A 27,059-nucleotide genomic window follows, 5' to 3' on the forward strand; every position below is an offset into this window, starting at 1 on the left:
TACTGGATTTTGTAATGTCAGATAACGGTCCGCAGTTTGATTGCCTAGAATTCAGAAACTTTGTCAAGGACTAGAAATTTGACGTAGTTACATTCTCTCTTTGCCATAGCCAATTAAATGATAAAATAGAGTGAGCAGTAAAAATAGCAAAAAGCCTCATCAAGAAAGCGCGGCTGATCTGCACTGGCTCGGAAGATGAATTCTGATTGGCTAAAAAAACAAAAAAACTTGTGGCGTTGAATGCACGTTCATTGTCAGTATTGTTATGCAAATTCAAACTAGCTAATCATTTACAACCTTCCGAGCCAGTGCAGATTAGCCCAGAAAGCGAGCAGAAATGACAAAGATCTTTGAAAAACAACACACCCAATACAACGTCTTATGTTGTGTCGTACCCGCACTTTACCGACAACAAACAAATCACTACAACCTAAAGTAGTTGAGGGTGTCCAAGACAACATCAAACACCTTCGCAATAAAGCAAAGTTTTACTATGACTATGCTAATTTATAGCGCCACCTAGAGGTTGATAATGCTTATACTTTCATATTGACCGGTAGTTTTCAGTGCAGTGAACTGTACGTCTTGAAACAACCAATCGGCCAACAAAAACATTACTTTCCTTTTTAATAATGTGTCTCAGAACATTACACACACTGGCACGTCGCGACGTATCGTTCTTTTCCTCGTTTTTTTTGCATACCCGACCACAAATAAAAAAAACATGACCTTATACCATATATATATGTTAATTTGAAATACTAAAAAAATAAAATGCACTGTCCAAGTATTATTCTGTGTATTTTAGAAACAGTGAAGTTTTGGGTTGACCAGACATTTATTCCCCCAAAAGGTTACACACACACTTAAATTATTCACTAGCATAGCAAGGTGTATCGGGTATACATGTTACTGACTAAACTTGTGTTTAATTCAATTTCATTAAATTGTGAATAACTTGAGTTCTTGCTGTATGCGCTGTTTTATTGTCTCTACAGATAGGCAAATTTTAATGGAAAACGCAAACATTTGACGATAAGTTTACTTATCGTTTATTTGGTTTATTTGTCAGTATCGATTCATACCACCATGCATCATTCAAGCTATAAAATTGACCTAATCGTTCCCTCTTGATTCATTAAGAGGACGTGATTATTAAAGAGAAAAGTCGATTATTATTTTTATGCAAATATACCCAACACATGTCATAACAGGCATAGATACGACATGAGAATGCATCTCAGAATTAAACTAATGTTGAGCAGTGAAACTTTCTCTTGAAAATTCAAATCACTACGTGTAGAGAATTAAAAATTGTTAATGGTTAATTTTGTCTTTAGATACAGAACGTGTAGAAAAGTACAATGTGCACATGTATTGAGTGTTGTATGACTTTTTCGGGAAAATAAAATAAAGGCAACAGATGACGGATTGTATTGTTAATTGAATAAAAAAAACAGATGACGGATTCACACAGAGGGTGCTATTGACATCTTCATTAGGTGCTTGATATTTAGCCAATTCATACATTATTTTAAACGATTAAATGATGAACAGCACGTGATTGATAAGGACAAACACGTGTCATAACTTTATTTATATAACAAACCTGAAAATGCTAATTCCTCGACACTGTAAATTGTCAAATGTAGTCGTCACACCCCCGCAATTTTTTTCGGCAATAGTGCCCTCTGACGACCGTGTCCGCTGCTGCTGATTTGTGATAGGTAGATCGGCAACTATGAAGAGGTGATTTACTATTGTGTGAACTTTATTCCGAAAATGAAATATTAGTCTGGTTGTATTGATTTACTTCTTTGTTTATTTATTTATTTATTTATTTATTTATTTGTTTGTTTGTTTGTTTGTTTGTTTGTTTGTTTGTTTATTAGATGTATACAGCTGGTCCTCACAGTGTTTTCATGACATTGCGAGATCAAACTAGGTCTCGGATGAATACTTTTACCGTGGATAATTTATGAAAGGTGTTCGAAACTATGCAGGATATCAATAATCTCATAAACGAAACATTTGCGCCAACAAATCAGTTAAAGTTGAATAAAATTATATATTAAAAATGCGCATACAAAATGTATAAAATGAAATAAACGGCCCATAATATTTTACAAAACTGCATTATTTTCAGAAAACGTCGACATCAAAAGCTTTCAGTTAAAATGTTCTATGTAATTAAAATACAATCTAGGGCACTCTCATAATATCTCTAAAGTACCTATGCAGAGCTAAATACCCCCGGAATCTTGGCATGCTTGTCTATAAACTCTTTAAATTAGTACTATTACATATTAATGTGTTTCGCAACACGCGACACTCAGAACGAATACTCCTTCACGTCGAATAATTATGATACAGTAAATTGCTTCCTCTTTTGCTCAGCGCAACGTTTATCAACAAATTGGTCAAAGGTGTTCTTTTCTTCCGTATAACGCTGTGATCAGAGGTCAGCCAATGCAATTGTCACAACCACAATAATCAATTGAGAAACGTTGTAAATAGGTTTTACACTGCCGTCCCCATGCTTCACGTTAAGGCGATGTCGCTTCTGTTGTTGTTGGTCATCACAAGCAAGCTTGGTATGTTAAGACGGACGGATGGAAAACACAAATCTATTACACTATGTAGTCGGTAATTTGAGAGTGGTTTAGATTTGTTCACTTGCAGTAGAGCTTCGACATTGTAAGGGTGAAAATAGAAAGAATGAAGTCACAACAGAAGGTGTGCTTGATGCCTCACAAAGCAACACAATATTACTAGATCCACGAGACGTAGATCAATGTTAACAAAATAGAGAACTAACCACCATGAACCACTCAGCGATGGTACCAGATGCTCGGAATGAGTGCGACTAACTTGCTGACTAGTCACACCCATCGTGATTGGTCACATATTGTAAAACATATGTAATAACGATCTAATCTTGACAAATCAGAAGATTATATATATATATATATATAGTATAATCAAGAATGCTGCTGTCTTGCATAATTTGCTTGACAGACAATTCATATTTGGTAATTATCTGTTATTGTCTTCCAAAACAACTTTTTAGTTTTAACCTGTCTATTTCCCGAGTAAGCTTGCTTAACTGGCTTTGCAGCTATGTCTCGAAAATCGTCATATGACCTATATACATGCATTATTTTAAAAATTTAGGAAAGTATACACAATGGGCTGGAGCTGAGGGAATATTACCTGAAAGATATGGGAAATCGATAATATAAAGTTAAAACCATCCCGCTTGTCAGTTTATGGTTTAGAGAGTTAGGTTTACTTTGGAGGAACAGACCACGGTATAAACTGAATCCATGTTACCTGTTGTGTTCATGATGATTAGTTTTCAGGATAAATGTGAAGAAGGCTAGAAGAATCTTTGTTATTTAAACTCAAGTGTTCGTCAATATATCTGTGAAACTATCTGAATATAAAAATTTGAAACTACAAAATAGAAAATACCCAAGTGATATCCAAAAGAAAATTTACAAATCAAAAACAATCTAGGAATTATTTAAAAAATGTATTGTACCCTGTAGTATACATTAAATGACGTCAGATGATTCGAATAGAGTAAGCACATTCTGTTCTACGTGTGGCACACTCCAAATATCATTCTGAGTCATAATCTAGTAGCTTCCGTTTGAAACCTGATGTCTGCATCATACAAGTGACATTGATACCAGCTGAAATCACCCGTGTAACAGTGGTGTCATATTAATCCACAAGCTCATTATATCGGCCAATCTTTCAATGTTAAGGCCAGTTGTTCACCTCAAAACCCTTGCTTTAATACCGTGTGCGTAATTCAAAGTACTGATAAAAATGATAATACGTAAACATACACGATTTTTGTGATACTTCGATATCAACTTCGCTGTTCACTGAAGTCTGACATCATTATTTCTGATTGGATGGTATATAGAAATGCAGGCTGTTCAAATTATTTTTTCACTCGTGTCGCATTTCCACGCCGGGAGCAAAGTGTACATTCCGTTTCATATCAGAGTTAAATATTATGCTGAATTATATGTTCTTCTGCAATTTGTCTGCCATAGTATGGTATAGGAGGTGTTGTTGCTAATATTTCCAGTGGAAAATGTATGCTTTTCAATTTCAACCTTACTGATCACCATCTCGAATATATATTTCACCTACCTATAGATAAGTGATGTCATTTTATCGCCCGATGGTGAGCATCTGATCGTAAACAGTATGTTATTTCACTGTCAAATACTATACGCTAAATTGAAATTTGAACCCACCATAATGTAAAACGTTGGTTTCCTCTCAGATGGCAATCTATGCGAATTTATCCAGACATTACGCCACCTCTGACCCCTGCCTATGCGAAAATCCTGTCCACAAGGCATACCGCGAAACACAAGTTAATTGCAATGTACCAGGTGATGTGTTCATCGATTATATATTAAACATGTGAGATCAAAGTATCGCTGGTTAATGGACAGTTACTTTCTATCATGTAATGAACACCACACGTGACTGCCCCAAAGATTGTTATCAGAGACCATACACACATGTATATATATAGTATATATATATACTCGCTAACTATGTGCGGTGAGGTTTTCCGGTGTATTTTATTGGAGGAAAAATACAGCGTACTAGTCTGAATGCGTCAGTTGCGCGCTTGTCAATCCTAGAGAAACTGGGATAATAACAAATTCTCAGACAAAACGACCCTGTCACCTACTAGAGCAAACCACGTGTGATTCTGACCCCAACCTTCAGTCTTTTTTAAGTCTGATAATCCTCTTAATGGATATAACGGCTAACTTTCCTAGCACGATTTGAATCCCTGGTTTACTCTGATTGCCGCTGTCTTGCGATTCAGTCAGATTTTCCGAAGACGGATGCAGTGTAGATATTACATTTAATAGCCACATTATTGGTGGAAGCCGCAAAATTTCACATAACAGGCATGCGCGAGTTTCGAGTCACGAGTGTGTTAATTCAACTAAAATATATGATGATTCAAATAAAAACAAAACAAAACAAAAGGTTTCATGACAAATATGTACGAGATTTACTCGCCAAAGTCGTCTGCTACCACTATAAAATCATATATCTAAGCATGATACGTGACTAACATATACTTATTACATTTCTGAAAATTCCATACATGAATATAAAAATGTCTACAGAAATACAACTGCGCGAGACAATACTCGATGACATTTATCGTGAATTTCAGAAAATTATATATTTGTTGTGACTTTTCAGCCTATAGATTTTTATTGATATGGTTATTAGTCAGACATGTTTGTGATTAAGATTTTGTATATTTTGTTTCTCTCTTATTATATCAGTTGCCCACAAAAAGTACATTCTAAAAACGTGCTTTACGATCCATCCCGTTGATTACTGGAAATAATTTATAATAGTGACGCTTAATGTGTCTTGATCGAACAAAAATCCAAATGTCAGCAAATCAAGCCTTTCCACATTACTAAGGACGAGGAGTAAAATCCCACTAACTGAATAAGAAATAACACAGATGTTGTCGCTTGTAAATGCTGGCCTGCTTTACGATTTTAAGTTGTATGGGATTGGAGTCGAATTATAGAGTATGCAATTATTTTGCTTAGTTATTGTGCGATACACTCGTATGACAGAGCAACGTTATTACATAATATAGTAGATTCAGATCAGCGCCATTTGATCTAGCCGATCCATTAGGAAAGTAACCTTTCTTGCTACATCCTCTTTCTTGCCAGTGCGAAGTAAACATTTATTTAACAGGTTGTCAGCAGCCTGCTACTCACAAATTGCTTACAAGAATGCACGAGAACACAGTACCAATATATTGCTCTAATTGACAGTGATAATGTCCTACGGGTTCTTCATCATTCGACGTCACACATCCGTTACATAAATACAGATATGTATATATCTACGCTCATGAGCTAGTTTCGTATCATCTGATTAGTAACTGGCGTCACGTTGATTAGACGACGATCCTTGATTCCTACCTAATAATGATGAATTTATCAAATAGCAAACATCAGTCAGCAGTCTATCATCGACGTAACCAACACTGAACAATCGCAGCCACACAATTGAATTGTGCGTACAAACTAAGGTACGGGTTAAGTATAAGCGACATCGGCAATGGAATTGTTATCTGAAAATAAGAATTACATTATAATTGTATAAAGTTATTACAGGTCGTAGTCTATGTTTTATAATTTATATTAATGAAAGAGGGGTTAGAACAAATTGGTGTTAATTGTAAATTGGTGTTGACGTATAACAATTATCATATATTACAATATACATCATAGTATTTGTTAATAAATAGTATTAATAAACAAATAAACTATACATTCAGGTAAATTTGTTATTTTGTGACAGATAACTATTTTAGCTTATTTTTGTCAAATTACAAACAAAATCGCACCGGTTTTCATTGCTATACGTCCATGCAGTGCATGTAAATACTGACAGGCGGCCGCGTAGTGTTTTATTAGAAACTGCCAATGACACATGAAGATCGACGTCAACCCTATCGACCAGTGGCGCCTTCGTCTTTTGTTCAAGAATATTTCATCAAATGTCACGAGGAGAAAAAAAACAGACCTGTGAATATTCTGATGTATATTGAATAGTATGAATTACTACAGTGTCTGGTTGGCAGATGGCTATGTAGACACGTTCTGAAAATGACAGACTGTGATATTTTCCTATGACGTCATTGTATTCATTCAAGACTGATTTTAAGATACAGAGCTGCTGCTCGCTCTTTGTTTAACAATTTCAATTAACCTTAACCATGCTGAGAAATGTACACCGGTAGCTTGACATAATGTAGTTTACAGTACCAAACGCACTCAACTTTAATGAAAACAAACCTGAACACTTTGAGAACTACCAAGGTCATGCACTGCGAACACAATAATGAATCGATATGTATCCTTAGATACAAATTGCTTTCCCCAGGGATATATTCAATAAGTTGGAGTTATTGACAATTAAGGTTTAACTTGCACTTATTTCGATTAATAATGTATACACTGTTCTGAATTAACGTTAAAAGTTCATTCTCCAATAACGTTGTGACAGAACCATTACATTAATACACTCTATCTAATATCAATAGATTAGCAGCAGGCGGAATCTTTATATTTCACTTCTGTTATTGAGTGTCCAATAATATAAATATTCGTGTTTCGCGTCAAACCGGGAAGCGATATACGGCAAATGATACACGCAACATACTCGCATCGTACACGCCTCGTAATCGTATGGTGCATGCATTTTACAAGCATGAAAACGCATCATACATGCACGGCACATGTCTATTTTAAAGATGATACATGTATATTTCAGGAACAGTACGCGCATATTACCTGTATGTACTTGCATATTTCACGCATGGCACCGGCAAAGAATGCCCATTGTACAGGAATAGTCCATACACAAATTCCGAGTTTGGCTAGAATAAAGTAGACGCGGAATGCTTATCCATGAAACAACGCACAAAGTCCACGCTGTGTTTTGCGCTGGGAAATCGCATATCGTTGAGGTTAATTGAAATCACCTGTATTCTTGATTGCTTATTTAAAATCACAGAGTTTAGTAGGGTCATTTTTTTCTTTCTGTAATGTTTTTCTGAGAACAATAGCACGGTATACACATATTACATGCATGGCATAACATAGTCAAGGTAAACGCATGTTACATACATAGTGCCGGCACAGTTTACCTATCACACACACCGAGTTCAGGCAAAGTTAATCATGGTACAACAAAATTACCCGTATAGTACACACATGATACACTCAACGTATATACATTGCTATAGTAACACGAAGTACATGATATGTGATATAATAACTTACAATAAACACAGAAAAGAGATACATGGCGTAAGTGGGTAATACTAAACAAACACACCCACCTACCCACAAACCAAATTATCGGCCAATTAACCAATTAACCAGCCAATCAAACAACCAATAAATAATGCGCATAATGTGTCATACTATGTTGGACGTTGTGCGTACGTTAACGTTTCCGTTACGCACACATGACGCACACATGCGTGACGACCAACAATCGATGCCTTAGACAAATATCTAATGCTAAAATTAGCTGAGCCACATTTGTGATTAGAGGAATTAACAACATATTAAACCCAATATCAAATATCTTCTTTGAACATCGCATCCGTTCAACTTATCCCTAGACAAGATGACAGAGTAATTACTGCGACTCTGAATGGATTTTAAATCGGTATGAAGAATTATATAAAGTAATGTGTTGAACGGAAATTAAAAAGGAAGCAGACAGCTTTCTACCTGGGCACGAATTCAGTAAAACGACTATTCCAAAGACAAATTGGGACTACAAATATATACACTGAACTGATAACAACCTTGCTTAATAATACCGGCACGGTTCAAACAACTCCCACTATCAACAAGTCAATATTTTTTTCAACGGATCTAACCTAATACTAAAAATGAACAGGAAGTTAATTATATTAAATTAAATTAACAGGAAATTTTTTTTTCTAAAATTTTAACATTTCTGTCTTAAGCTTTACCAAATTAAATATAACAACATTCTACCTTAAACTTCGCGGATTACGTAATAATAGTATGCATTTTGATATCTACAGGAGACTGGCGAAATTACAATTGAATTAAAGCTTCAATTTAAAAATGCCGGAGAAACAATGTACATGCGCACTGACAAATTCGCATAGTTTTCATATTTGTATAACTAAGAGCATATAAATGAATAATTTCCTTCGAAATATGAATGTAACATACATTTTTTACTCAATGTAATGTAATGTAATGTAATGTAATGTAATGTAATGTAATGTAATGTAATGTAATGTAATGTAATAGTTATATCATACCAGTGTTTTATACCCGATATTAAGCCTAGAATTATGACCATTTTAAAGTTGTTTTTATACATTCATTAGATCGCCAACTAATTGAAACACGCCCTTCCTGCACACACTCACATTCAACATAATTGGAAGTTTAATGAAATTTACAAATCCAATATCAACAGTAAACAGAGACATGAAACGAACAAATACATTTGCCAAGCTAGTTTAAAATAGATATTTTAATGATGACATCTCGTATATTTACCACTCCCGTGAGTAAGTTCGTCGTGACAACGCATGCAATGAGGGAGTAACCGAGGCAAAACGCGAATAATAAACGTGATTAATACATCATTTCCGGAGGGCTGAATAATGCCTAATACACACAAATTGTTCTAATGCAGCACCGTCGAAGAATGATGCTGGAGAAAACTCCTATTCCGATGATTGAGTTTTACCCAATATTTGAAAAAAAGAAAGAAATATAAATGAAATCATTGAATATACAATAGCTGCTGACCGCATGAATTAAGAAGTACATGTTTCGAATTCCCGGAATTGTTATTACAATATTGAACAATTTTCCGGATTTGCGTTTCTAATTAGGGAGAGAATCTGTCAGGCTTCAAAAGACGATACATTGATTGCGGTTTTCATAATTATAAATTTGCCGTACAATATTATTGAATTTCAAATCCTTCACGCTTCACCTCGATATATTCAGCTCTAACGTGTCCACCGCGGAAGAAGTGATCAACAGTACATACAATAATTTCTATCGGGCGCTCCTATTGGTTTATCCGAACTACACTAATTACATTATTCCACACTAATTATATCGTTCCTTATTTAAACATACAACAGCATGTGAAAACAATTGAATATATGAATGCATGTATGCACTTTGTTATTTGATTAGTTAACTCGAGAATGCGCGAACAAAGAAAACAACATATTGAATGGACAAGCATGAATGCAAAGTCACATCGACTTCACAAATCCCATATTAAAAAAAAAACGCTCTAAAAGATCAAATAATGTGATGAAAGTTGAATTATATTTGTCTAAAAAATGATAAAAGAGAGCACAAAGAATAATTGCGTTTATTATTGTTGCTATGGGTGACTATGTCGGCGACTTCTATTCATAGAATGCCTATACAATGAATTCATGGCACGCTCTATTATTCTATAAATATTTTAATCTAGCTTATACACACATTCATATAATGATAAGTCAAGGGCGAAACATCTTTCAACTGTGAGTTTGAAAGCGTTAAATTCTAGTTAGGGCTCTAAATGAAATTGATAATTTGGGTCTATCTAGCAAATACGAAACGGCGTAATGGCAATCAGTGGTGTAATCGGGTTATGTCTCTTAGTTGTTCCACATGCAAACTGTCGTACTTATCAAAAAATGTTATCGTTGTACAGTTTTTTTCATGACACAGACCAAAAATGTCAAAAACGTGGGCGCGTATGTCCTCCTACTGTAATTTAGCGATGACTGAATTAGATTTGCGAGTATGGGAATGATAAAATGCACCTTCCCGTTATTTAATCTTATCGTTCCCCTAAACGTGCGAGAGGCAAATATGCTACTCTTCCAGCAATCACCCGAATACACAACCACCTACGTTAAAACAAGTATCTCCATTTTTGATAATGTATATGCATGATGACATAAAACGCTACAATCCCACCACAGTTACAACTGTCATATTTTTAATTATATAAGAACGCCCACATTTCACTTCGACGATTCAGGCTAAGTTGCTTGTTTCCCGGCCTTGGTGTATAATGAACACAAACTCGATGATAACAAAAAATACTAAAAACTAAAATGATTTAGGGTCAAACCAGGTTAATTTCAAACAAAAATCAAGGATATTAATTATAATCGTCTAACCTTTCGATTGATTCATCAGGTATGGGGTCGCGATGGTTAATAGGCTTTTCGAAACATCATGACGACCATTTCATGACTAATTAGAGTCGACTTTTCATATAATCCAACATCGAATCGCAGCTTAACATTTAAAACAGGAACTGTCATATATATGCGATGTCCTGTAAGCATGGCGTGTTGACATGATAGCGAAAAACTGTCATGGGAACAGCGTAACCTTGAAGATTATATTTAGAATCCACGAATTGGGAAAAAATCATATTTATCTTTGATTTACAGGAAATCACATTTCCTTAAATCGAGAGATTTTGTGAAGGCTAATTTGCTCTACTTGCCCATTCTACTTATTACAGCGCCATAACCTTGTTTGAAGTGAATGTTTTGGTACATTATTACTTATTAATCTATTACAATGAACATTTAATTAAGAGAGAGTGCACAACAATTCTCTTCCAGAGATTTTATAATTGCTCTCGACCACAAATTTCCAAATCTCCAAACTTCTTGTTACCAAGTCAACCACATCGCATAAACGTCGTATGTCGTATACAGACTATACAGTATGTTAATAAAAAAAATATTTTATCAAAATAGTTTGGGCGGATATTTTCAAATATCGAATACAATAGTGTAAATAATAATTACAACCAATAATCGTTGAGGTGAAATTACGAGTGTACAAACACATTATAAAATATAAAAAAACGACATTCATATGAGAAAACATTGTCAAATTCACAGAGAAAGATATGTAACTGTAAGAGGAACATAGCATGTGTATGTTCGTATTAGAACGTTGATAGACGAACAGCTAACGCCTTAAAACGTCACACACTTGTGCCTCCTAAGATTCCTTTAGAAAAACAAATATTTGGAAACAAATATCAAATGTATAGGTCACAGTTTGTCTGTCTCTGCGTTAATGTTATTAACATAATTTCCTCGAAATGGCTCGAGGCATTTTAAGATTTTAAGTACAAAACATAAACAGTCAATGTCACAGTATGCGTCTTTGCATATTCACAAAATAACCTCAACACGATGGGACTCTAAACACTTTTCCATCCACAACTACACAACAAGGCAAATTATGCCGAGAGTAGATATTGAAAAATAGGCGTTCCTCCGAGTGTTGTCTAGGTTTGTATACATTTACTGATAAAATCATACTATCACACTGACACCTGTAATCATATGTATGCCTAACCAACCCTATACCTAATAATATTTCTACTTGCAAGACCATTTATCTTATATAAAACATAAATCAAAATAGTTTAAGTTGTGTAATCATAAACACGTTTCTCTCACATATATAAATAAACACTATCCTATATTTTCTCCATCCACACAGTCAGCAACCTATACTATGCTAGCATGCACCATGGGAGGTCTCACAATCCCAACATGGCAAACATGCACTTATTGCTAATACAATCTAGTGCATTCAAATCTCGTTCCATGTTCATGGTAAGGTCATTCTACACAGTATCGGATTTCTGAAATATTGAAAACCCTAAGGCGTTGTGCAAATGTATAGGACCACCTAATTATTAGGGTATCTAGTTTCCGTGGCAGGTTCCTGAAATGTTGCTTTTTTCTCGAGGAGAAGAAGAAAAATTATTAATGTGCCTGAACAAAAGTATGATGTTTTCCTTGTCCAAAAATCCGGTCAAACAATACTTGAAATGGGTTCTGTTCAGAAAGAGTGAATGTATATTGTTTTGCACTTGGCAAATCTAGTTGTTGGATGCCTGTTTTTTTTTCCAAAATTTCGAGTTCACGAACAATCGCAAAAGAAATTCGCGAATTCAAGCTTGCATTCACTGGCATAGAACGCTAAGGAGTTAGATTTGTTGGACTCTACTCTTGGTTATTTCGTTTTTCTAGGAATATGATTCATCAAATGCCTCATACCAAAAGGGCAGTGTACATTTAACCATATTAACCAGGTATAACCATACTAGTTTGAACTAGATGATAGTTGATACGAGGCGACAATTTTTTTAAAACTAGCTTTTTTTTCCTGAAAACCGAGACAGCAGGTACCAAATTGGGTAATTATTGGAGAGCTGTTTAAAACCGACTACATCCGACAAGTGACAGTGATATCATCTGTGTAACAGCGTTGTTGTATTCAACCACAAGCTCATTACGCGAAGGGCGTTCAATAAGTAATGCCCCTGATCCACTGCCAGTTGTCTGATCTAGATTTAATTTTGCATGTGCAATGATTTCCATCTCTATGGGTTATGTTGCAAAAAACAGCTCTGAACTGATTGTGGTTTCTGATTTACAGGTGTTTTAACTGAGTCTGTTGTGAAATGGAATCAGTTGAGTGTCGCGCAGTGATACGTGATTTGTATTTGAAAGGCCACACAGGAGACTTTTGATGAAATGAAAGAAACTTGTGGTGATTATACCCCATCATATGACGCTGGCATCGTGAATTCAAACATGACCGTAAGTCTGTGAAATGTTTTCCATCCCCCTTACTCTCCTGACCTTGCACCCTCTGACTTTCATCTCTTCCAAGCCATGAAGTCGTTTTTGAAAGGAAAGCGTTTCCCAGATAATGCAGCCTTGATTTCTGAAGTTACGACGTGGTTGGAGAACCAACCTGGGGTGTTCTACAAAAACGGTGCCCAGAGCTGCATAAAACAATGGGAGAAATGCATAACTCTAGGTTTTTCCTATGTAGAGAAACACTAATAACTGTGACAAGTTTCATTAATCTCCTCCTATGGGAAATGGGTCAGGGGCATTACTTATTGAACGGCCCTAGTAACTGCCAAAAAAACTGAGTCATTCTCTACAAAACCCCTGATTAAATGGTTTAGAAAAATAATGCCTTTTATAAAAAGGTCGGCGTTTGTACGACATGCCCTAACATAGAAATTGAGCTGGATAGTCAACACCTCATAGGTAGCAGAGAGTGGGGTATTACTGTGAAGATGTGGAAAATTGGTAATAGTAAGGTCCAAGTAATCTCTTTTGTAATACGGTCAGGCCCTCGAAGGCAAATTCAAGGCACAGATCTTAGTATGAATCGGAAGAAGCAGATTTTGTAATCTCCTCAAGTTCAATTGGACACATAATTGGATCATAATCACTAAATCAACATATCTGAATGATTTCTTTGTACCACTTACCTAATTTTTGTAGAAATTCATCTTCATACCAATTAAAATAATAAGTCAGCCAGTAAGAGAACACAATATGTTTGCATTGGGATCCTGGTACTTTGTACAAAAATAAACGTGTTAATTGAAGCCACATTTAGAAGTGATATTTATTTTAGCTTTCCAAATGTTATTTGGAATTTTCAAACATCCACGTTTGATTTTTTAGGCCCGTTTTGATAGTTGACAAGATATATGTCAATATAATAGAGGTGAGCAATTTGTTAACCCATCAATTAATATAATTTGTATGTTTTTTTTTGAGATTGGGTATGCAATACAAGCTGATCAATCATATGTTTCTTCACTGATTCATGGATATTTTTGCTAAATGTTATGTGTTTGTAAGTATGATTTTATTTCCAGTATGCCCAATAAGTTAATGAAGCACTGCTAGTTTGTGAATGACAGTCATTCCAAATCATTCTTTTTTTTTGTCCCACCACCAGAAATCAGACTGCTGGACAGGATTCATCCTCTGGGTCATCTTAAAATTGTTCTCTTAGTTAATGTATTCACCATGACAACTAAACAATTGCGTGAATCATACCACTTTTCAAACAGAAAATGCTAGAAATCATGGCCTGGTGTTAATATTACCATATTCAGCAAAATGCCTCAAGTATTGTCAACAACCAATTGAAATTTTCGATCAAAGTCATTATACTTAGTGACATCCAATTTGGCTTTTGTAAAACGCATTGCACACACCTAGCTATGACCGACATTGCAGCTGGACAATGGCTTTATAATATTTTGTATTTTCATTGACCATTTAACACTATAAATCAGTATTTTCTTTTTACACAAAATATCCCATTATCGTATCAAGGGCCTCCCACTACAGTCGTTCAGAATTCGCCAGCAATCAGTTGATATCGGTAATTCCTATACAACAATAAAAATATTAATAATGAATTTCACGAGTGTGTGAATGGAGCAGGATAATAAAACTCACCATCAATGCAAAAATGGCAGCTTCTCGATAATTAAGATATTCAAGAAACCCGTTGATTTTGTTGACAATTTGACACAAATAGGGCGTTAAATTACAATTTGCCACGTATTATGTATTTTTAGACATCTAGGGCCTCACCTATAAAACCCTACTTATACCCATACCCCTACTACAAAAAACAACAGTACGCCTTTCAGATGTTAACGCCCATATTGCAACTTTCTTCCAACCACTCGACATTCTTGAAATCTATAAACACACACAATGAACTATATGACTAGAATATTTTTTTAACTTTTTCTGCGGACCGCACCAGAGCAAACACACAACAACCTATTTTATTTATTTAGTATTATCCGTCATGCTTTTGGTTTATTATTATATGATTTACAGACAAGTACTATGATATTGCAATCATTGTCTGTTGTCTGTGGGGACAACAACATAATAATGTATCGTGGATATCAGGCAGGCAGGATCTTTAGGTTCTTTAAATACAGAATATGTTGTCCCCTTGTCTGGCATTTTTTCTAACTGAGCTTATAATGATTTAAAACTTGTATATACTGAGATTCTTTGAAATAAAAATATATTTTTAAGTCTTTTTATCATAGAGTATATTGCTGAAATAAATAGCATGCATCGATTTCTTTATAAAACACAGATGCATGAGACTCTGATTGAACTGCCTTAAAAAGTATGTATGCTGAAATTGTCAGCAAGAATATAAACCAGTCTGTACTAAGAGGTTTTGGAATCAGACAGTCCAAATACATAATCTGTGTTTTAAGTCACAGAGTTGAAGGAAAATAGTGCAGTTCATATGTGACGAAGCCCGGATCCTTTTCATATAATCCAGGTTTTGAGCCAGTTAGAATAAAAATAACTTCCACAACCATAGATCTTTCAACTTAAGTCGAATAGAGAATTTTAACAAAGTGTACATTATAGGACATGTATCATTACCATATGAAAAGTTGACACAAGCTTTTTTTAGCTTGTGTATCATACAACATTATTCCTGTCTTTATCTAGTAGATTGCTGCTATGGATTCCGCAGTGTAAGCCACTTTAATAGCACTTAGGACCTAAATGTAAGGGCGAGAGTAAGTGTGCAAACCAGCATTATCCCTTGCTACGTAGCTGCCATGCTGGCTATCCAGGTCTTTGCAAAGGTTTCATTAATAATAATAATTGTTTGGGTATGAGAAACGTTATATCCTTATTACGTTATTATCGTATAGATAAGCTATTGGCTATAGTAAGGCATCGTTAGGCGAACTAGTCTGACAAATGATATCATTATCACGTACAATGGCCCAAGGTAAATAAGCATTACGTTTAGGAGATCAGTGACTGTTATTCCCGCAATTTTGAAGTGCATTCTGAGTTCAATTGAATGTGTTACGATTTGCAGCTTTTATTGCGTTACGTTTATGTCATATTGGAATATATATAAACACAAGTCTGTGGTCAAGTCTGTTTCCAACCTCAGAAGTTTATACGTTTTCTATCGCAAACCTCAATGCGACAATTAAACTCGGGGAAAATTTCAATACTAGAATCGATACTATGCATGAGACTCCAGTTTTTGTCCATATCGATGGTGACGTAATCAACACTCAATTCCCATGACTCTGAAATTCACGTTTTCGAGTAAATTTCAACTTGTATTGTCACATAGAATAGTCTGTTTTTTTTACTATACTTTATTGTCAATTATAAAAATAAATCACGGAATACCACTAGTATTTAACCACCTCATGGACAGATGGTACTTGATATCACAAACAGATACAAACAGAGACTGACAGAATAAAATAATGATACAGTATCCTTACAGTATTCCCAGTAGACATGTTTTTATTTACATGATCCAAGTATGTAAAATGCTATGTACTCGTTAAAAAGCACAATGTTACCAGAGAGTATATCGATTGAATTATAATTATTCGTTTGAATTGCGGGATTCTTGATTACAAATGGTGTATACATATAACAAAATTAATGATTACATCCAATACTCACTTGTATGTCTGCAATGTATATCTGTAAATAACAAGCAATCTGTATATCGACATTAGGTTGCTCACATCAAGGAGTTAATCCTTGAATTTTTAGGACGCTAATTCAGTGAGTATTCTTTCTTGCATCCATTTAACTATTGGTCAATAAGCAATAATTATAGATCTAGCAAAGAAGCGAATTGGCAGAAATGACCACGACTTAGAGGGCATTACATTGTTTGCAGCATTACAGTGATGCTGTGCTGCGTGCGACAACATTGCAGTTCCTTGATCTCACCTTTATCTTGACGGTACTGCAATGGCAAACATTGAGATCTCACCTTTATCTTGACGGTACTGCAATGGCAAACATTGAGATCTCACCTTTATCATGACGGTACTGCAATGGCAAACATTGAGATCTCACCTTTATCTTGACGGTACTGCAATGGCAAACATTGAGATCTCACCTTTATCTTGACGGTACTGCAATGGCAAACATTGAGATCTCACCTTTATCTTGACGGTACTGCAATGGCAAACATTGAGATCTCACCTTTTTATTGACGGTACTGCAATGGCAAACATTGAGATCTCACCTTTATCTTGGCGGTACTGCAATGGCAAACATTGAGATCTCACCTTTATCCTGACGGTACTGCAATGGCAAACATCGAGTTTTAGCAGTAAAATTATTTCAGTGATGTCAGGCTAAACAAATGTCATTGGCAGAACATTCAATGGCGAATTGAACTCATAATTTGACGTGATATTTCGTCAGTGGCTGTACATTGAGTGGCAGAACATTCAGTCACTTACAACCACTATAACCATCTATATATACGTTTGCCAATGGTCTCTCCCAATTGCCAGTGTTTAAATCAAGGACCGGTCTAGTTTTACATGCCCACTAATAAATATGATGAATACTTACTTTTTTTGATCGCAGTACTGTTGTGAGCAAACAATATTATTAATATGTTAAAACTGATATTATTAATATGTTAAAACTGACATCACCGAGTTGGCTGAGCAGAAAATAGTTTTCCTCGCTCTTGATTGTCCAGCAGCTGAGAACCTTCTGAGTTAGTTGCAAAGTGTGCAGCTAACCAACTCTGAGCTCGCACAGCTTGACTCTATCTTATTTATTATTTATGTTATTAGAATAGATTCCGTTGCCGAAATTAACCATTTGGGAGAAAACGCGGAGAGCATGAAACTAATATATAGTATATGTGTCTCTGCTAAGCAGGGGTCTTAAAGCTTCATAGTATCAGACCCTATCTAGCAGTTTTGCTATTGGATGAGGCTCAGATTTTAAAACTGCTGCATATTTAGGGAACTGCCCTATATATTATTCTTGATGAGCTGTTAGCACAGGAAACCGACTTACTCCAGGTTTCATTAAAGAATTCTGCCTTTATTGTGACGACTGTTCACTCCGGACATAGTTGTAGGTTTTTTTTGTTACAGATAGAGTTGTGAATAATTGTTGTTTCTAGTTACAGGTCTGTTGTTCTTCAACAGTGTTTTAATCAGCCCCGCCAAGCCAAAGAAAATATTTGTCTAATTTATTGTCCTTTTTAGTTTTCTAAGCTTTTCGTGCTTGACATGGAGTTGGGGAGAATATCTGTCATGTTATTTAGTCGGTAGAGGGGTGATGATGTTTGTGCGTTGATTATGTGAGTGCGAGACACTATTCTAACGCTTCGTAATTTTAAAATTGTAATCAATTGGTAGCATGTGATATTTTGACCTAAGTTTGTAGTTTTAACAGTCAGATTCTAATATTTAAATTCACCTCATCCTTTAAACAATCCTTTCTCACTGATTATCGCGGTACAAAATTTATGGATCCGAACGGTCTCATGCGATCGGGTTTGGAGATTTATTTCGTGACCAGTTACAACATAGTGCTATAATATCCAACGTTTCGTAATTTCAAAATATCATCGAGTATAACTCAGTATTAAGAAGATATTTTATGTTGAGACAAATAGCGATAACATTTCGCCAACTTTAGTTTGTAGGTACATGTGGAGAAACCTTGTATACGTAACATGATATACCTGTTAGAGTTATGTCCCGTTTTTTTACAGATTCATGTTGATAATGGTTCAAAAGAGTTTACCTTGAAAATTATTATTTTTTTCACAAGCCTCCAGACCAGCTGTCGTACTTAAAGGCTCACTTGGGTAAATACTTACAAGTAATGAGTACATTTGCGCAAAGGCCGTATCTTGAACCTTGACTATAGATTCGATGACCCGCTGTCACGCTGTGCAAACCGACAATGAATGGATTAGTGTAATAACCTACGAGACACGAATGATGAAGAATGACAAGATTTCTACTAATGGTTTGGATTACAATGCAGCTTTTATATTCATCTGTTGAATGGCGTGCGGCTTAATACGTTAATGCAGCTTGAGTAACTTGAACAGTTCTTTTCGGACCCTTCTCTGCCTACTTGACGCAACGTCTCTTATTTTACTTCCCCGTATGGTTGATTACATCTTACATGTGACATTCATCAAGGTCTTCTCCGTGTCCAATAGTCTAATAGTAGTTTATGTTGGCTGTAAAATAGAATTGTGGCTGCTTTAATATTAGTACCTATTATCAATGACTGACATGTTATTTTGGTTGTTATTGTACGATTCTAAGTGTAACCGCGTGTAAGAGTAGATTCCCAATATTCGGTTTTACTCACGTTAGTGACGAGTTACAATATTAAGTTGTTTATTTTACTTCAAAGTATCTTCTCCAGTGGACAGTTTCATAGTATTTATTATTTACTTTAGTAAATTCTCATTAGACAAATGTGTTGCTATCACGGAAACCTCAAATGTGGTCCGTTACTACCCAAACAAGCTTACACTTAATTCTTTTCGACAATCGATTTCGACATCAGCAAAGAAGCTTAGTTAGTCGTGCTATCTAATTGCATTAGCTGCTCTTCTATTGACGCTCGCTCGTACTTAATCACCATGCGCCCCTCTCAAATCGAAAGTTCGCCATACCCGACAAAATAATGTGTAATAATAATGTATAAATTCGATATTTTGTAAGAAAACATTGAAGCATATGAGGAACTCGCATGCAAGTATAGTCTTCATGTTTTATCTTTATGATGACGTCATACTATGTGGATTGGAAGGCACATTTTTTAGAATCTGTCTTCATCACGTGATAGCTAACCATTCTCAGATTATATGCAAGATTGCCATCAAGTAAAACGTTTAGCGCGTTGCTAGCTGCGATTGTCTCCTTGTTGGCTCTTCAATTTTAGAATGTTAAAGTTGAAAACGGCCATTCCCATCACTGCTAATAATAATCAACGAGCCTCGCTGACTAACGATGATCACGAGGAAGGTGTTTGCCCATGAACATAACTTAAATTTGGAATTAGTAATAATCGCTTGAACATTTGATTTTCATTTTTGATATCTTATATTGTGAACGTAATGCCGAAATCCCTTGGAGGCACTTTGAATATATCATCGTCGTTCAGAACAACAACAAAATTGTATACACAAAAAATACGCGAAGAAGCAAGAAACATTTGAATCGGAATGAAATTGATTTCATGCTTCAAAATACATCACATCATATATTATTTCCCATTGATTGGGTTCATATACGTCGTACATATATGTCTTCAATTCGTTAGTTTTATTCTCGGTACGGAAATCAGACTTGTAAACCATGAAGTAGACCTTCAGCATAATGGATTATGAAGGTCACCGCGTTTCTATGGTGTACGTTGAAGAAATTATTGAGAAATGATATCAGATCGTTAATGTTAGTTTGTATTTATATGTAGTTTAAAATGTAATCCGCATATAGGTATGTGCATAATAGTCATGTTCGTGCGTTTTTTTGTTGTTGTGGTGCCTATTAATATCGATTATTAAATTTTTCTTTTTAGTATTCAGGTATTTCACCCGCGGCCTATAATGAGGAAATAAATCTGGGTATTATGATAATTCCTAAAAAATAGTTTTATTTAATAATATTATTCGTGATACATCATTAGTGTAATATAACGGGAAAGCATCAGCTGCACCCATTATTAAAGTGGAAACCAGTAAGAGGGGGACCCCGAGGTGTACGAGAAGGTAAATCCTACAGGAAATTGTCGACTGATTGTTTAATGTAATAAGTACGGCGGTATTGAAGGCAATCAGCTCGCGTTGATGTATTTGCTATAATTATTGTGCGCTTGTTCACCTCGCACATACACACATAAACAACCTAATATACGTAGAACTGGTTGGGTAAATATAACTTGTATTAGGCTTGTATATATGTATATTAAAATTGCACAGTAACTTGTATTTATTTAGATCACGTCATTTTAATATTTATCGTAAATTTTGAAAACGGGAAGATGATTAAAATATTTTAAAAGTTTAAGAATACATGACATTTTTATTTAGCAAATTATTGCATAGAAACCAATGATATATTATAAAAAAATGGGGTCCTTTATCGTCATAATATAATCTTGTTTTCACGTATTGAGACTGACATATTGAAAGTATTACCGTCGTCTGTGTCATGCAGTTTACATTTAATGGCAACATTCCGCTAACCCCTGCAATTTAAGGTCTTAATTGATCAGTTTCAATGAATAAAAGTACTAGTTTACTCGTGACCTTTTTTCAATCTCGATTGTTTAGTGTCTGATCGCCAACACATGCTTGGGGGAAATGTGTATTATGCTGTTTATAGTATTGTAAATACGTTATATATTGAAGACTTATTGAGTGTTTTGTTTTGTTTTTGCGTTCGTGTGCAGCACGTGAACCGTTCTCTACATTGGTGTTGATGAAAAGTGTGTTGCGTTTTATTAATAACACATGCCAAAGATATGCATCGAAGTAATTGAAAGACATGATAATATCAATATCGATCAGATATAAGTGATTAACACCTCCGGTGTACAATTTTTATTTCAAGGATATCACCATAGAAATATTACTGTCAATTTAAAAAAAACGACTGAAATATGTCATTTATTTGAAGTGATCCCAGTATTGTAGAGAAGATAATCTAAACATATTATGAGGATGGATATGGACTAATTTCAACACGAATTAGCCACATCAATTTATTTGTTTTTCTTTATGCCGGTTTTAGGTAAAGTTTTTAATCAGAAAAAAAAAACGTAATTAGTAGTAGCACGCGATAACCATCAGAATGTTTGAATTGTCGAGTACAATGCATGTAAGTCTTTGTAGCTTTTGTCAATGGTGCTAGCTGCGTCACCTGGCCATATGTTACAAGTTAAAATATCAATGTTTTCTGCATTGTTCATCATAACACTACTGTCGTTTGCATAAAACAATTTTAAACAAGTGAACATCCTCATTCAGTAATAATTCCCTATCCTGCAAGTTAAAAAACGGCAAAATCTACAACGACGGAAACCTAAATATTACATTTCAAATGTACATTGAATAGAACATCAAAGAGTAATATATTGACTGACTGCATTGTAGACAAGTCGTACAATCCAATATGTCTTCACCGCACCATATCCAGATCTTCCTCCTGATCTTATTCCTTGGTGATTGGCATATCATATTCTCGACTAGCAAAATTAAAACAAACTGGCCTTTGAACCATCTGAAATAATTCTCAGCTTTATGTAAACCAAAATAGTTTTGAGAAAATTGAACAATTTGTCGATTATAATAAATCGACGATAATGTGATTGGAAATCGTTGGAGGGGCGAGCCATTATCTCTGATGGGGGGCTTGAAGAGACACCGAATACATACTTCAGGCTCCTAAGCACGTTTGTAATTTTCATTCGTCCTTTATTTGAACTTGGATGTTCTTGGAGTAGATGTGCATTATTAAATGACATGCCAGACGATAATGGAAGTAGCGAATGTCATGCATTGGTAATGCTCTCCCGTTAAGAACTTGAAAGTTTGGAATAGACAGTAGCCATTGGATGTATTTAGTTTACAGTGCACTAAATGATGTGAGTTCTGAAAGTAGGATTAAATCGTCGACAACAAAAAATGAGATCGTCTTTTTAAAAGGTTGGGAAAATCAAATAACTGTGAATTTAGGTATATTAAATATATATCGGGCATATTACATAGCTTGCGGGTAAACACGCTTACACGACGAGTGGCAATTGTTACACGTTACTTGTCGACACTAATTAGAAACTCATATACTTGCAGGCACTATCTATTTCAATACAACAATCCGCATCAATGTTCCAATCGAGATACATTACTTCAGGGAATGTAATAGATCTCCGTTTTTTTGGTCGATTTAATGTTCAACACTGATGAGAGCATCTTCAAATAAAGTAAAAACGTTGCGCAATGGATGCTTCAAGCAGACTCATCGAGTACAGACAAACGATAACCGTATTCATCTTCTATTTCACTCTTATTCGGTTATTTATTTGAGCTATTTATTACTACCAGCTGACGTGGCGTTCATAATCGTTGAAATTACTTTTTTTCTTACTTTCTTTGCACCTCAAATCAATTAATATAAATGCACAGCATGTTTTACTTGAAGCATTCGATTATAGTGCATTATTAAAATTGATATTGACACATAACATTACACGTAAGTGTTTTATTTTATTTGACCAATCTGGCCATGATTAAGGATATTCCTCGTTTGTAAATTCACAATATGTAAACGCGTTGCTAATATCCCGGGCACAACGTTGACGATGCATATTTAAATTGTCTTTAAAGCTAGTATATACAAATAATGACGTATGCATACATTAACAAATTAGCGTGTTCTCAACGTCAGTTCTACATTTTCTTCGAATAGTACCGTCAGACCTCAAAAAGTTCCCGATAAAATCTCCAATTGCCATATACAAAGCCACTGTGAAATAGCATAATTGCTTTATTTGCCACGTGGAAGAAGATCGGCTTTGTAGGTTTCTCCAACTAATCACTATAACACTGAAGATCTTTTCTTCACATAATCACATGGGGAATGCTTATTCAAGCATGAGAAAGGCTGGATTAAGTTCTTCAATGACAAACGTCGTTATCTGGAAAAAGTTACCATTATAGGAACAAAGGGGATATATATGTTACAGGATTGTTTTACAGATGGTGAATCACTTTTTTTTTCCCGTTCAGGCCATGCAAGGCCATTCCATCGATTTATGTTTTGCTTCATTTAGAAGTAAACTTAAAAATGGTTCAATCTGACCACAGCTTACAATAGAATAGCGGTATGTGAAATTCAAATGATCCCTCGTTATCGAGAGTGAGTCGTTTTTTTTTCAAAGAACTCAATATAATTACCATACATTAGTTTGTGTTAGTACATTTCCAGATCACGTTACACTTCCGTTATAAAGTGGGGCAAAGCGCCTACGTTCACGATACGTTGTATCATTAGTTTATATCTACCCGCATTTTGCTCATCCTGAACTAACAGTTTTCGAACTTCTGTTGCCATGACAAACAATACTGTAACCATGGTTATGATGCCGATACATATCAGTACATATATTGGAAATTTAATGATACGACGGTTACTAATCCAAGTTTGACCAAAGTGAACAGCAGGGTGATATGGTCGTTGTCCTTTCATGTATATACTCACAGTATCCACCACCGTTACGATTATCCTCATTTTCCGAGTGACCTTTACTTTCATTGAATCAATGAAACATATAGTTATATGTAAATGAACATTGTAGGAATTTAGTCATGTACACACGCATATGGTTTTATTATCTGCCCCTATCCCGATAATTAAATCACGAATCACAAAGATATACAAATACATTGCAACCATAGTCGGTCGTATTGACGAAGAACATACTTGTCCCGGCGATAGCACCTCGATTAAACAACACTTCTTTGACTTCTGTAATTTCCCTTGCATGCATTTGGCTCTAACGACTTTATGCGACTTCACGAAAGCAACAACACCCAGGTATACACACTTGTAATATAACGTAGTTAATGTGGTACTGTTGAGTACAGTTTTTTATATATACATCCGCCGTATACATGAGATGAGTTCAATAAGGTAATATTGGAAATTATTTCCAATACGTGGATTTCCGTTGGTTTGACTATTAGTGGAGATTTATTCACTGGCGGCTGTATTCGAAGCGATTGTATGATTATTATCATACTATCACTCGGAATATGTATGGATTTATGATCAGGTTGACTATCGGAATGTGATCTGTGTTTGACACATAACAATAAGGCAATCAACATGAGTACGGCGACACATCACAGCTGCTCCGTTGGAGATACCAAGAGCAGACAATGTGGAACCGCAATGCATACCCCCCCCTCTACCAGCAATCTCGCCATCCACCATGATTGTTATCTTGTACGTCGCATACTAGTATTCTTACCAGCTTTGAAGCTTGACACATCAGTCCGTAAATCATAGAATTATTGAGAAATTGGGGGGTTATAAGTCCGAAGCGCAATATTAGTCTGGAACACTTCTTTCACTAACCCATAGATGTGGTGCTGGGGAGTATTCGTTCCGATTAGCGTCCTGCAACGTTGATACGAGATATTTTCTCTGATTAGCTCCAATGCAATCCAATTGGAGTCTCGTGCAGTCACTATGACATTTAGAAAAGTAAACTTGAAGTAAGGTGACGGTTAACCTGCTCATTTCGGCCCTGCTAAATGATCTTATCATCCAGAGCACCATAGGAAACCCCCCAACGTATACATTTACACAAACAAGTAAGGTCGAATGACGCATTGCACAACACGACTGTACTAATAAACTATGTCATACCTATGATGTATAAACGGATCCGATAAGGACATCATCTTTCGCATAGGCACCACGTATGTGTATAACTTTTTGGGCAGTCTATCGCCGTCAGTGGTGCCCGCGGTGTTGTTATATATCGGCTAGGGGGCGATCTAAACTGCTAATTTGAAATTAAATGTTCTCACCCGACAGATACATAGTCAATATGGTAATACTCCAATACTACTATATATATATATAGGAATAAAGATAGTAAATTTGAAAAAAATATGACTAGCAATAATGGGTGGGTGTGAATATATATTAGCTAATAAAATGCGCTTATGGGTATACAAGCATGCGGAACTTCCTCGTGAATAAAACCCATTTCATCGGCGCATGAATATAATATTTTAGTTTTATGTGAAGTATAGATAGCGGCGTATCACGCTTTCATTAATTGGTGAATATCGCGCCGCTAGTCATAACAAACTTTTTGAATGGCCATACACGATCTTTATCTATGAAATGAAAATTGCACTATGGGCACAATAAAATGTTTTGATATAATTATTGGGAGTGAGAAGTGTTTTCAAAATATGCAATATTTGCTTTTAAAGTGGTTATCACCAATCTACATTCAACGGAAACGTGTAATTAAAATGGCTAAACAGGGGTTAAAATATTTTTCTGCTCGGTAAGAGACTAAAGCATATCCTTTAATTGCAATGCTCGTATCAACAACCTTCGCTAGCTTCATTTGTTATGCCCGTTGCCATGGTAATGAAAATTGGCGTGACGTACCTGAGTGTGTACGGCCCCCAGCGATCGAAGTGCAGAGCCCATCGTTTACGTCAGCTTTCCGCGAGACTAGTGCGGTTATACTAATATGCGCGGCTTAGTAGTACGAAGACAAGAGAATGTTCGTTTCGCCGTTGCATCTGTCAAATCGCCTATCATCACTTTGACGTTTATATATTTACATAATTCACGGTAGGTAAGCCATTTTTTTTCTACTTTGATTTCCCGTAGTGAAGGAATCGCCGAATTGCCACTCCGTGCCGTTCGGTTTATGTGCAGTACGGATAACATATGCAGGCGCTGTTAGGGGGATGGGTGTTATCCTGTTCAACGCTTGATGCCATGCAGTGACGAATACATTTTTTGTCAAATCTCTCGAACCGAACATTCGCTGTATGTTGAAATCCATAGCACTGGAGCTTTGCAGAGACGCCGAGATTCAATTACCGAGGAAAGGTCTCATAACTTCTTAGAGGTGTTATTCGAATAGTTGCTTTTTAACACTACTATATTTACACTCGCGCGAGTTAATTTTCTTACATTTCCCAGTTCATCAACACTGTATCGGATATCAAATT

Source organism: Saccoglossus kowalevskii, chromosome 1, assembly GCF_978046115.1.
Source record: "Saccoglossus kowalevskii chromosome 1, keSacKowa6.1, whole genome shotgun sequence".
NCBI lineage: Eukaryota > Metazoa > Hemichordata > Enteropneusta > Harrimaniidae > Saccoglossus > Saccoglossus kowalevskii.